The sequence below is a fragment of the Nomascus leucogenys genome, chromosome 2 (genome assembly GCF_006542625.1).
Source record: "Nomascus leucogenys isolate Asia chromosome 2, Asia_NLE_v1, whole genome shotgun sequence".
In the NCBI taxonomy this organism is placed as follows: domain Eukaryota; kingdom Metazoa; phylum Chordata; class Mammalia; order Primates; family Hylobatidae; genus Nomascus; species Nomascus leucogenys.
Genome location: NC_044382.1, coordinates 45,901,997 through 45,915,317, shown reverse-complemented (window position 1 = coordinate 45,915,317; position 13,321 = coordinate 45,901,997). Strand labels below are relative to the sequence as shown.

The 13,321-nt window shown below is 40.5% G+C and overlaps 1 protein-coding gene across 2 annotated transcripts in view; it reads right to left on the bottom strand.

Moving 5' to 3' along the window:
* Nucleotides 1–13,321, bottom strand: part of GLG1 (golgi glycoprotein 1) — a 162,487-nt gene that overhangs the window by 71,549 nt on the left and 77,617 nt on the right. The window lies entirely within an intron of this gene.

Sequence of the window (13,321 nt, the reverse complement as noted above, 5' to 3'; positions counted from 1 at the left end):
ATTCCTCAAGGATCTAGAACTAGAAATACCATTTGACCCAGCAATCCCATTACTGGGCATATACCCAAAGGATTATAAATCATTTTATGATAAAGACACATGCACATGTATGTTTATTGCGGCACTATACACAATAGCAAAGACTTGGAACCAACCCAAATGTCCATCAATAGTAGACTGGATTAAGAAAATGTGGCACATATACACTATGGAATACTATGCAGCCATAAAAAAGGATGAGTTCATGTCCTTTGCAGGGACATGGATGAAGCTGGAAACCATCATTCTCAACAAACTATCACAAGATCAGAAAACCAAACACCACATGTTCTCACTCGTAAGTGGGAGTTGAACAATGACAACACATGGTCACAGGGAGGGGAACGTCACACACTGGGGCCTTTTGGGGGTGGGGGGCTAGGGTAGGGATAACATTAGGAGAAATACCTAATGTAGGTGACAGGTTGATGGGTGCAGCAAAGCACCATGGCACGTGTATACCTATGTAACAAAACTGTACATTCTGCATATGTAACCCATAACTTAAAGTATAATAATTTAAAAAAAAGTATAGCACATACGATTATGTGCAATACATAATACTTGATATTGATAATAAATGACTATGTTACTGGTTTTTGAAAAAAAAAGAAAAAGAAAATATTAGTCTATAGCTCGTTTAATCTACTTCCTCTTTTATTCACCCGTAAAATTTTAAGTCAAAGCTATGTTTAGTCAAACAGTTCTATAAAGCTAGTTTAAAAATCAAAACAAGAAATTCCCTGTCCAAAGTTCCACCCACTCCCCAGAAGCAGACACTTTCAATTCTTTTTGCTTAAGTTAATTACCTCCTTATTTTTAAACTACATGCTTAAACTGTCATTTCTTGACTTGTCACTTTTAGATATTCTGTAGTAACTTACACTGTAGAATATGAGGAATGAATTCTCATACCCATCTTCCTGGTCCCACTCCTCCCCATACAGTTAAATCATCATGTTGTTAGATACTCAGTATTCACATTATTGACTATGTAAAAAGTTATATATACTGAGACATAGAATATTATATTTATTTTCCTATACGACTTTTAGTTTGCTCTATAGTTGTCATTTATTTCATAGGCCTATTTTCCTATACACCCATTATTAATTAATCCTCAATCTCTTTACTAGAAATGTAAATCTCCTCTCAAAATGTTCTAGTGTGTCCAGTGAGACATTCCTCTTGCAGTCTTTTCATTTTCCTGCTTCCATCAGGGACTGGCATGTATCATCTCTGTACATGTATCATCCTTCTCCAGCATCCTCAGAATTTCCTTTGCTTTTCTCTTAGGCTGATTCATTAGTTACTGGATTCTTTATCTTTCTCTGCCTTGGTGTATTCCCTCATTTTCTTTAAGCACATCCTCCAGGGGCTTTATTTAAAAACATGTAGCCGGGCATGGTGGCTCATACCTGTAATCCCAGTACTTTGGGAGGCCGAGGTGGGTGGATTACCTGAGGTCAGGAGTTCAAGACCAGCCTGACCAACATAGAGAAACACTGTCTCTACTAAAAATACAAAATTAGCTGGGTGTGGTGGCACATGCCTGCAATCCCAGCTCCTTGGGAGGCTGAGGCAGGAGAATCACTTGAACCCAGGGGGCAGAGGTTGCAGTGAGCCAAGATCGCACCATTGCACTCCAGCCTGGACAACCAGAGCAAAGCTCCATCTCAAACAACAACAACAACAACAACAAATATGCATGAGTTGTAAATGTTTGGAAGAACTGCATGCCAGAAATATCTTTATATTACTTTGACTGGATATCATTTTTCAGTAAGCACTTGTCCACTGTCTTCTAGCTTCTAGGAATGCTGATGGGAAGTATATTACTCAAATTGCCACTACTTTGATTTTGACCTGGGTTTTTCTTCTCTCTGAAAGCTTTAAGGTATTTTGCTTATTCCCAGGATTGTGAAATTTTACTGACAGGCAGCAGTGAGCAAAAAGGGCAAAAGCCTTCAAGGAGTTTACATTCTATGAAAGAGAGAAAGATAAGGCACAAATAATCAAGTAAATGTGTCAGGTGATAAGCTAGGGCAAGGTGAATTGAAAGTAGGGGAATGGGGTGCTATTTTCCGTAAGAGAGTAAGAGAAGGAAAATGAATAGCCACAGAAGATGAATGTTCCATGTGGAAAGAATAGCGAATGCAAAAGTCCCGAGTCAGGAACATTTTCTGAGTATCTGAAGAACAGCAAGGAGGACACTGTGGCTTAAGTAGAGGTGGCAAGGGGCAACAGTTGTAGGAGAAGAGGTCAGAGAGTTGGTATTTGCATGCTTGCAGGGCACAAAGATTTGGGAGTTTAATCAGTGAGAAAAAAGTTTTAGGGGTTTTTGGACAGAGCAGTAATCTGAACTAACATGTTAGAGGGATCATTCCAGCTGTAGCATGGAGTATAGACTAAGCAGGAGGGAGACTGCTTAGGAGGCCAACATAGAAGTCCCGGAGAGACGTGATGATGACTTGGATCAGGGCAATAGCAGTGAAAATGGCCAAATTCAGGATATAGTTCAAGAAGCAGCCAGAAGATTACTAATGGATTGAATGTGAAGTGTAAGAGAAGAATCAAGGTTTCTTTTTTTTTTTTTTTTTTTTTTTTTTGAGACGGAGTCTTGCTCTGTGCCCCAGGCTGGAGTGCAGTGGCGCGATCTCGGCTCACTGCAAGCTCCGCCTCCCGGGTTCACACCATTCTCCTGCCTCAGCCTCCCGAGTAGCTGGGACTACAGGCGCCCGCCAACACACCCGGCTAATTTTTTGTATTTTTAGTAGAGACGGGGTTTCACTGTGTTAGCCAGGATGGTCTCGATCTCCTGACCTCGTGATCCGCCCGCCTCGGCCTCCCAAAGTGCTGGGATTACAGGCTTGAGCCACCGCGCCCGGCCTGGTTTCTGATTTGAGCAACCAGAAGAATAGAGGAGCCACTAGTGGAGATGGGGAAGACAACAGGAAGAGAAGGTTTAGGGGAAGAAAAATCAAGAGTTTTGCTCTGTAAATGACCATTAGACAAAGTAGAAATGTGGAATCAGCAGCTAAAGTCTGAGGTTCTATGGAAAGGTCTGGGCGGAAAAAAGACAATAACGACAAATTGCCAGGAGGGCAGCATCAACTGTCCCTCCTCAATGTAAGCCCTGGCAGCAGTTCATGGAGCCATCTGGAGGCATTTTCGCCCCATGGCCATTGTGACTATTGTCTAGTCACAGGGGCATGGAAAGGAGGTGCCTTGGCTCAGAAGCCTCAGGCCCCATGGGAACCAATATTCTTTGTAACAAACCTCTGGGCAGAGTTTCCAGGGTCCCTGCAAAGGATACATCCAGGCTTAAGAGTCACCACATTCAGAAAAGCATGAAAGTATGGCATCCCGATTGGGCATTTATAATTCATTTACAGCTCTTCACAGCCCATCTAAAATTTACCAATCAGGGTCATTTTAATTATAAACAATGCTGCCTAGGCATTTAGTTGATATTTTACTCTCATTAGGTTAAGGGAAAGGGAAATTAAGAAATTAATAGAATTCAAATACTCATGAAAATGGGAAAATGGCTTTGCTAACCTTTTACTCATAGGGCTGTTGTGAGCTGCTACAAATATTTAGCCCTTTTGGGCAGATATACAAGTATTTGTGTCGGGTAAACACCTAGAAGTAAAATGGCTGTATCATTTGCTATGCTTTAGCTAATAATGCCAAGCCAGCTTTGAAAGCACTAGCTGTGCCAACTATCACCATTGTCCCACACTCACACAGATACTCGGTATTGGCACTGTCAAGGTACTGGTATCTCACTGAGATTTTCATTTTCATGTCCCTGATTACTAAGCGAAGTTAAGCACCTTTTCATTGTTTTTAGTTCATTCAGACGTCATCTTTGAGACATGGCAGATTAAGTATCTTACATATATTTTTTTATTCCACTGGCTTTTCTTTATTGCTCTGTGTGATTTCTTTACATATTCTGGATACACAGTCAGATGTATGCATTATCAATTTTTTTCCTTTTCCATGGTTTGCCTGTTCACACTCTTAATATTGTATGCTTATTTATTTATTTATTTGAGACAGGACCTTTCTCTGTCACCCAGCCTGGTGTGCAGTGGTGTGAACATGGCTCATTGCAGCCTGAACCTCCTGGGCTCAAGCGATCCTCTTGCCTCAGTCTCCAAAGTAGCTGGGACCACAGGCCTGCATCACCACACCGAGCTAATTTTTCATACTTTTTGTAGAGACAGAGTTTCACCATGTTGCTCAGGCTGGTCTCAAACTCTGGGCTCATGCAGTCCTCTCACTTTGGCCTCCCAAAGTGCTGGGATTACAGGCCAGAGCCACGGAACCCAGCAATACTGTCTTTAATGAAACAGATTTTTTAAGTAACCAATTTATCAGTCTTTTTGCTTATACTTAGTGCTTTTTGTTTCCCAATTAAGAAAACTTTTTAAAATTTTTAATTTTTGGGTACATAGTAGGTGTACATATTTATGGAGTACAAGAGATACTTTAAAAGAGGCATACAACCATTTAAGAAATCTTTGCCAATCTCCAAGTCATGAAGATATTTTCCTATTTAGAAATTTTACTGTTTTACTTTTCACATTTGGATCTGCAGGGCATTCAGAATGGATTTTCCATGAATGGCATACAGTAAGGGTTAAGATTCTTTACTCAAGTATCCATTTATGTATGAATCTGCTTCTACCACACTGCCTTAATTACCGTTGCTTTACACTAACTCTTCCACCAGGTAGTACAGTCTCTCTGCTTGGTTCTTCAAGATCGCTTTGGCTGTTACAGGTACTCTGTGTTTCCACATAAATTTTTAAATCATGTGGCCATTTTGCTAACAATAAATACGGGATTGCACAGAATCTATAGTCAATGTAATGAGCATTCACATTTTTTATAACACCAAGTCTTCCAACTTATGAGCACAACTGCTCATTTATTTATTTAGGCCTTCAAATTTCTCTTAATAATATTTTACAGTTATCTGTAGAGCGGTCTTACACATTTTTGTTAGATTTATTCTTAAGTATTTGATGCTTTATATGTTACTTTGAAATAATAATTTTTAATATATTTTTAAAATTGGCTTGTTAATAATATATAAAAGTACAATTAAATTTTATATACTGACCTTCTATCATGAGACTTTACTAAGTTCATCTATTAAGTACTTGCTAGTCCATTTATAAATTCTTTTGGATTTTCTACTTAGATAATCACCTCATCTGTAAATAATGACAATTTATGATTCTGCTGATAGTGCATTTTAAAAAATAATAGGCCAGGTGCGGTGGCTCACACCTGTAATCCCAGCACTTTGGGAGGCTGAGGCGGGCACATCACCTGAGGTCAGGAGTTTGAGACCAGCCTGGCCAACATGGTAAAACCCCATCTCTACTAAAAATACAAAAACTAGCCGGGTGTGGTATGTGCCTGTAATCCCAGCTACTCAGGTGGCTGAGGCAGGAGAATCGCTTGAACCCAGGAGGTGGAAATTGCAGTGAGCTGAGATTGAGCCACTACACTCCAGCCTGGGTGACAGAGTGAGACTTCATCTCAAAACAGAAAAAAAGAATAAACAAATAATAAAAATGACAGCTTAATTTTTTCCTTTTTAATTATTACCTGTTTTCTTTTTTCTTGCCTTACTGCACTGGCTAGGACCTCTGTGATAGTAAGTAACCATGTCTTGTTGCCAATCTTGGGTAGAAAGCTGTTAATATTTCACCATGAAGTATGATGCTTGCTGTAGGCCTTTTTATAGCACATTTTATCAGATTAAATAAATTCCCTTCTAGGGTGGGTGCTAAAATTGGAAATTTGAATGCTAATTTGATATTTGATGATGTTAAAGAATTATGGTATTATATGACAACGGCATTATGGTCTTTTTTTTAAAAAGTCCTTATCCTTTAGCATATTTACTGAAATATTAACAGATGACATGACATGATGTCCGGGTTATGCTTCAAATGAATACAAAGGGAGGGGAAGTACATAAGGATATAAATGACACAACATCTGAATTAATATTTGAAGCTGTATGGTGATTCCATGGGGGCTGGTTATACTACTCTGTTGAGATAGAATTTACATTGTAAAATTCACCCTTCCAGAGTACAACTTAGAGGTTATGGCTGTACAATCATCACCACTAATTCCAGAATATTTCCCCAAAAGAAACTCTGTATCTATTAGCAGTCACTTCCCATTCCCCACTTCTCTGAGTTCCTGGAAACCACTAATCTTCTTTCTGTCTTTGTGTCCTTTTTGTGATCTTTTGAATCCAGTTATTGAGGTTCATCCATGTTGTAGCATGTATTACTACTTCATATTTTTGCAAAGTGATATTTCACTGTATGGCTATATCATGTTTTATTTATCCATTAATCAGTTAATAGGCATTTGGGCTGTTTCCATTTTTGAGCTTTTACTAATAATGCTGCTATGAACACTTATGTACACATTTTTGTGTGAAAATGTGTCAACTCTCTTGGGTATACATCTAGCAGTGGAACTCATGGGTCATATAGTAACTCTGTTTAACTTTCTGAAGAACTGCTAATCTGTCTTCCACAGTGGGTGCACTATTTCACATTCCACCAGCAATTTCTCTAGACTCACACCAACATTTGTTAATTGTCCACCTTTTTGATTATACCCATCCTTCCAAATGAGTGTGAAGTAATAATCTCATTGTGGGTGGGATACGCATTTCCTTTTTTTGTTTGCTTTTTAAAGAGACAGGGTCTCGCGCTGTTGCCCAGGCTGTGGCATGATCATACCACCATGCCTGGCTACATTTTTAAAATTCTTCTTTGTAGAGATGGGGGGGGGCGGTCTCCGTATGTTGCCCAGGTTGGTCTCGAACTCCTGGCCTCAAACTATCCTCCGCTATTAACTTTCCAAACTGCTGGGATTAAAGGTATGAGCCACCCCACCCAGCCCTGCATTTCCTTAATGACAATGATGTTCTTTTCATGTGCAACTGGCTATCTGTATATTTTCTTCTGAGAAATGCCTATTCAAATCCATTGCCCGTTTTAAAATTTGCTTTTTATTCTAGAGCTGGAAGAGTTTTTGTATGATCTCAATACTAGACCCTTTATCAGGTATATGATTTGTAAGTATTTTCTCTCATTGTATAGGCTGCCATTCAACTTTCTTGACAGTGTCTGATGCACAAAAGTTTTTGATTGTGATGAAGTTCAAGTTATCTGGTCAGGTGCAGTGGCTCATGCCTGTAATCGCAGCACTTTGGGAGGCTGAGACAGGCAGATCACTTGAGGCCAGGAGATGGAGACCAACCTGGGCCACAGAGCAAGACCCCCATCTCTACAAAATAGAGACAGAGCAAGACTCCATCTCAAAAATAAATAAATAAATAGAAGTTATTCAGGTTGGCCAGATACCTAAACAATTTTCAGAGAGAGAAGTATCAATTGAAAAATGAAAATAGTACATAAGTAACAAACAATTTTAAAGTAAAATATAACTTGTACATAAAATATAACATAATGGAAATTCATTGTACTCTCCAAGGGAGAGAAAGGAGACTTGAGAGTTGGTGATGGTTTGTAAAGGCAGGGTATGAGGGACTCATTCTCTGGAAAGTAATGTAAAATCAGATGACTGACTATGAGGCAGGCATTCAGTATCAGTATGAAGACATATTTTATGGTAATTCTTTTCCTTAGAACTTTGGCACTTAGAAAAAACTGATGTGGAAAGATTCATGACATTACCTGTAGATGAATCTTTGAGATTTAAAAAATACACTTTGGGCCGGGTATAGCAGCTTACACCTATAGTCCTAACACTTTGGGAGGCTGAGAAGGTTGGATCGCTTGAGCCCAGAAGTTAGAGGTCAGCCTGGGCAACAAAGTGAAACCCCACCTCTACAAAAAATACAAAAATTAGCAGGGCATGGTGGTGTGCATCTGTATTCCCAGCTACTCAGGAGGCTGAGGTGGGAGGATCACTTGAGCCCGGGAGATTGAGGCTGGAGTGAGCCGTGATCACACAACTACACTCCAGCCTGCGTGACAGACCAAGACCTTGTCTCAAAAAGCAAAACAAAACCAACACCAAAAACCACTTTTTGACATGGAGAAATACTGTATGTGCAAGATACACTGAAGAGGAACAGAAGATGCTACTTGATCACTTCCTGCTATCACTCCTTTAGCACTCCTAACTATGAGGTAGAATTCAAATTTGTTCCATGTGATAGTCTGACTAGTGCTAAGTCGCTACATGCAGATTTGCTTAAAACAATAATGTCTCAGGGAATATTCTGTGTTTTGCGTAAAGTGCTATTAACTTGTAAGAGTCATGATGGCTAAATACCATTAACTGAACAATCATTATGTGAAACAAATCTGTACCCTGATTATACATCCTTAACTTGGTCACAGTCCAAATTGAATTGATATTATGCTACCTCATATACAATATAAGAATATTCCAAAGTAAAATTATATTTTTATTCCTACCCACCCTTTGTGCTACTGTTGTCTGGTTTTTTTTTGTTTTTTTTTTTGTTTTTTGAGACAGAGTCTTGCTCTGCCACCCAGGCTGGAGTGCAGTGGTGTGATCTTGGCTCACTGCAAGCTCCGCCTCCCGGGTTCATGCCATTCTCCTGCCTCAGCCTCTCCGAGTAGCTGGGACTACAGGCGCCCGCCACCACGCCCGACTAATTTGTTGTATTTTTAGTAGAGACGGGGTTTCACCATGGTCTCGATCTCCTGACCTCGTGATCCGCCTGCCTCGGCCTCCCAAAGTGCTAGGATTACAAGCGTGAGCCACCGTGCCCGGCCGACTGTTGTCATATATTTTATTCTACATGTTATAATCTGAAAGCATACTGTTATTGTTTTGGCTTAAGTCAGTTCTTTTTTTTTTTTTTTGCCCAGGCTGGAGTGCAATGGCGTTATCTCAGCTCACTGCAACCTCCAGCTCCTGGATTCAAGTGATTCTCATGCCTCAGCCTCCTGAGTAGCTGGGATTACTGGTGCGCACCATCACGCTCAGCTAATTTTTATATTTTTAGTGGAGATGGGGTTTCACCATGTTGGCCAGGCTGGTCTCGAACTCCTGACCTGAGGTGATCCACCCATCTTGGCCTCCCAAAGTGCTGGGATTATAGGCATGAGCCACTGCGCCTGGCCAAGTCAGTTATCTTAAAGAATGAAAGAATAATAGTCATATGTATCAATTATTTTTCTCTTCTAGTGCTCCTACTTCTGTGCTTCAATTTGTGATCCTTTTACCTTCAAGAATTTAGGATTTGTCACAGTGTGCAAATTTGGGAGATGAATATTCTCAGCTTTTGCTTGTCTGATAACACCTATTTTTATTTTTTTTTTTGAGATACAGTCTTGCTCTGTCGGCCAGGGGTGATTGCAGTGGTGGGATCTCAGCTCACTGCAACCTCTTCCTCCCCAGTTCAAGTGATTCTTGTGCCTTAGCCTCCCAAGTAGATGGGATTACAGGTGAGGTGGTTAACTTTTTTTTTTTTTTTGAGATGGAGTCTCACTCTGTCACCCAGGCTGAAGTGCAGTGGTGTGATCTCGGTTCACTGCCAGCTCCGCCTCCCGGAGTCACACCATTCTCCTGCCTCAGCCTCCCTAGCAGCTGGGACTACAGACGCCCACCACCACACCTGGCTAAGTTTTTTGTATTTTTAGTAGAGACGGGGTTTCACCGTGTTAGCCAGGATGGTCTCGATCTCCTGACCTACTGATCTGCCTGCTGGGATTACAGGCGTGAGCCACCAAACCTGGCCATTTTTGTATTTTTAACAGAGACGGGATTTCACCATGTTGGCCAGGCTGGTCTTCAACTCCTAGCCTCAAGTGATCTGCCTGCCTCTACCTCCCAAAATGCTGGGATTACAGGGGTGAGCCATGGTGCCTGGCCTATTTTCATTTTTTAAAGGGATATTTTTTGCTGGATATAGAATTCCACGTTGGCATTTTCTCTCAGCATTTTACATTTGTTGTTTCATTTGTCTCTAGTTTCTACTGCTTGCTTTGTTGAGAAGCCAGCTGTTATTTTCCTTCCCTCAAGAGAATGTCTCTTTTTCTCTGCCTGCTTGTTGAATTTTCTTTTTATCTTTTCGTTTTGGCAGATTGTTAATAATGTGTTTAGGCTAGGCATGGTGGCTCACGCCTATAATCCCAGCACTTTGGGAAGTCGAGGCGGGTGGATCACTTGAGGTCAGGAGTTCGAGACCAGCCTGACCAACATGGTGAAACCGTCTCTACTAAAAATACAAAAGTTAGCTGGGCGTGGTTGTGGGCATCTGTAATCCCAGCTACTCAGGAGGCTGAGGCAGGAGAATCACTTCAACCCCAGAGGCAGAAGTTTCAGTGAGCCGAGATCACACCATTGCACTGCAGCCTCAGTGACAGAGTGAGATTCTGTCTCAAAAAAAAAAAAAAAAAAAAATTGTTAAGTGAGTATGGATTTCTCTTGAAGTTCACTAAGTTTGTTGAATTTGTGGGTTAATGCCTCTCATTAGATTTGGAAAAACATCTTGGCCATTATTTCTTCAAATACTGCTTCTATCCCATTCTGTCTGCCCCCCTCCCTTTTTTTTTTTTTTTGAGACAGAATCTCGCTCTGTTGCCCAGGCTGGAGTGCAGTGGTACAATATTGGTTCATTGCAACCTCCACCTCCCAGGTTCAAGCAATTCTCCCGCTTCAGTCTCTTGAGTAGCTGGGATGACAGGTACCTGCCACCACGCCCAGCTGATTTTGTAATTTTAGTAGATAGGGGTTTTTTACCGTGTTGAACAGGCTGGTCTCGAACTCCTGACCTCAAGTAATCCGCCTGCCTCGGCCTCCCAAGGTGCTGGGATTACACGCGTGAACCACCACACCTGGCCATGAATCTGTTTTTATGTCCACTAAAGCTGTCTTTTAAAACTACCTGTAAGTTCTTAATTTCTGAAATTATATTTAGTCCAAAAATATCTAATTGATTTTCTTAATAAAGACTAATTCTCTGTTGAAATACTTCATATTTTCATCCATTTTAATTTTCCTCTATTTTATTTATAGCAAAATATTTTATTTTCCTCTATTTTATTAGTTATTTGAAGTCCTTGTCTGCTATTAATAATTCCAATATATGAATTATCTCTTCTCTGGATCTCTCTCTGTTGGCTACTTTATCTCTTGGTATCTTCCTGCTTCTTCTCATATCCAGCCATTTCTGATAGCATGCGGGACATTATGAATGCTATATTATGGAATTTCTGGGTTATATAATTGTTCTCTAAAGAGTCCTGACTGCTTCTTACATAGACCTTCCACCAAATCTCCTGTTTTTTGGATACTATTTGTCCCCCATTTTCAGCAGTATCATATCCTTCCTATTCCTTGGCTCTTTGAGAGTTCTTTTTTTTTTTTTGAAACGGAGTCTCACTCTGTCACCCAGGCTGGAGGGCAGTGGCATGATCTCACTGCAACTTCTATCTCCCCAGTTCAAGCGATTCTCCTGTTTCAGCCTCCCGAGTAGCCTGGATTACAGGGGTGTGCCACCACACCTGGCTAATTTTTTTATTTTTAGTAGAGGGGTTTCACTATGTGGGCCAGGCTGGTCTCAAACTCCCGACCTCAGGTGATCCACCCACCTCAGCCTTCCAAAATTCTGGGATTACAGGTGTGGACCACTGTGCCCGGCTGGCTCTTTGAGAGTTCCAAGGCACACATCAACTTTTTTCTGGGTTTCTCTTCTGTCAGATTCAGTCTATTGATGGATTTTGAGGTTTTCCCCTAATCTTTTGCTTTATAAATAATGCCACAACAAACATCCTTTTATAGACACATCTCTATCCATTCTTTTAACTATCCATAAATTCATAGAAGTAGAAATGCTGGGTCAAAACATATGCATTTTAGGTTGACTGTTTTATAGCTTGTTTTTATTCCCATACATAGGCTTGAACAGGGTTCAGCAAACTTCTGCAGAGGGCCAGAAAGTAACGGTTCTGAGGGACTTATAGTCACTGTTGCAGTTACTCAACTTTGCCATCCTAGTGTGAAAAGCAGCCACTGGCAATACATAAATAAATGGTGTGGCTGTTTCAATAAAATTTTATGTATAAAAACAGGTAGACTGGATTTGGCCTATGTATTGTAGTTTTTTGATCTATGGGCTAGAGAATACTTAGATACACACATCCTTATCAATACTGTGTATTTATCCTTTTTTTTTCTTTTTTTTTTTTTTTTTTGAGACGGCGTTTCGCTCTGTCGCCCAGGCTGGAGTGCAGTGGCGCGATCTCAGCTCACTGCAAGCTCCGCCTCCCGGGTTCACGCCATTCTCCTGCCTCAGCCTCTCCGAGTAGCTGGGACTACAGGCGCCCGCCACCACGCTCGGCTAATTTTTTGTATTTTTAGTAGAGACGGGGTTTCACCGTGGTCTCAATCTCCTGACCTCGTGATCCGCCCGCCTTGGCCTCCCAAAGTGCTGGGATTACAAGCGTGAGCCACCGCGCCCGGCTTTTTTTTTTTTCTTGTTAAGAGATGGGGATCTCACTTTGTTACCCAGGCTGCAGTGCAATTTTGTAATCATAGGTCACTGCTACCTCAAACTCCTGGCTCAAGGGGTCCTCCAGCCTCAGCCTCCCCAGTAGTTGGGAGAACAGGTGCGTACCCATTTATCAAATTTTTGATATTTGCTAATCAAGTGGATGACAATAGTGTACTCATTTCTTGTTGAATTTTTATGTTTTTGATTCTAAGGGAGAATAAACTTTTTATTGTTTATTGGACGTCTTTTTCTTTTCCTGTGAACATTCTATTCATGTCTGTTATGTTTATTAATAGCACTTTCTATTAACAAATATAGTCCTTTTCATTTGCATTGCAAATACTTTTTTACAAAACATTTTTTGGGGAGAAAGCTTTTAATGTAATCAGATACAGATGCAGACATATATTTTTAAAACATCTTTTGGGGTTGTGTCATAGTTAGAAAAGCCTTCCCTCTAATCTTCTAGTACTCTTCTAGTTTTATTTTGTACTTGACTTACCTAGGTTTTCATAAGAATAAGTAGTCAACCTAAATAGCCAATCTGTCTCTGCTTATACAGCATCCGGTCCCATCTATCTTCTATAATGTGATAGAGTGACTTTTGCCACATATAGACGCCTCTTCTAAGACCCAGATCAAGTGTCACCTTTATTTATTTATTTATTTACTTACTTACTTACTTATTTATTTATTTAAGACAAAGTCTAGCTCTGTTGCCCAGGCTGGAGT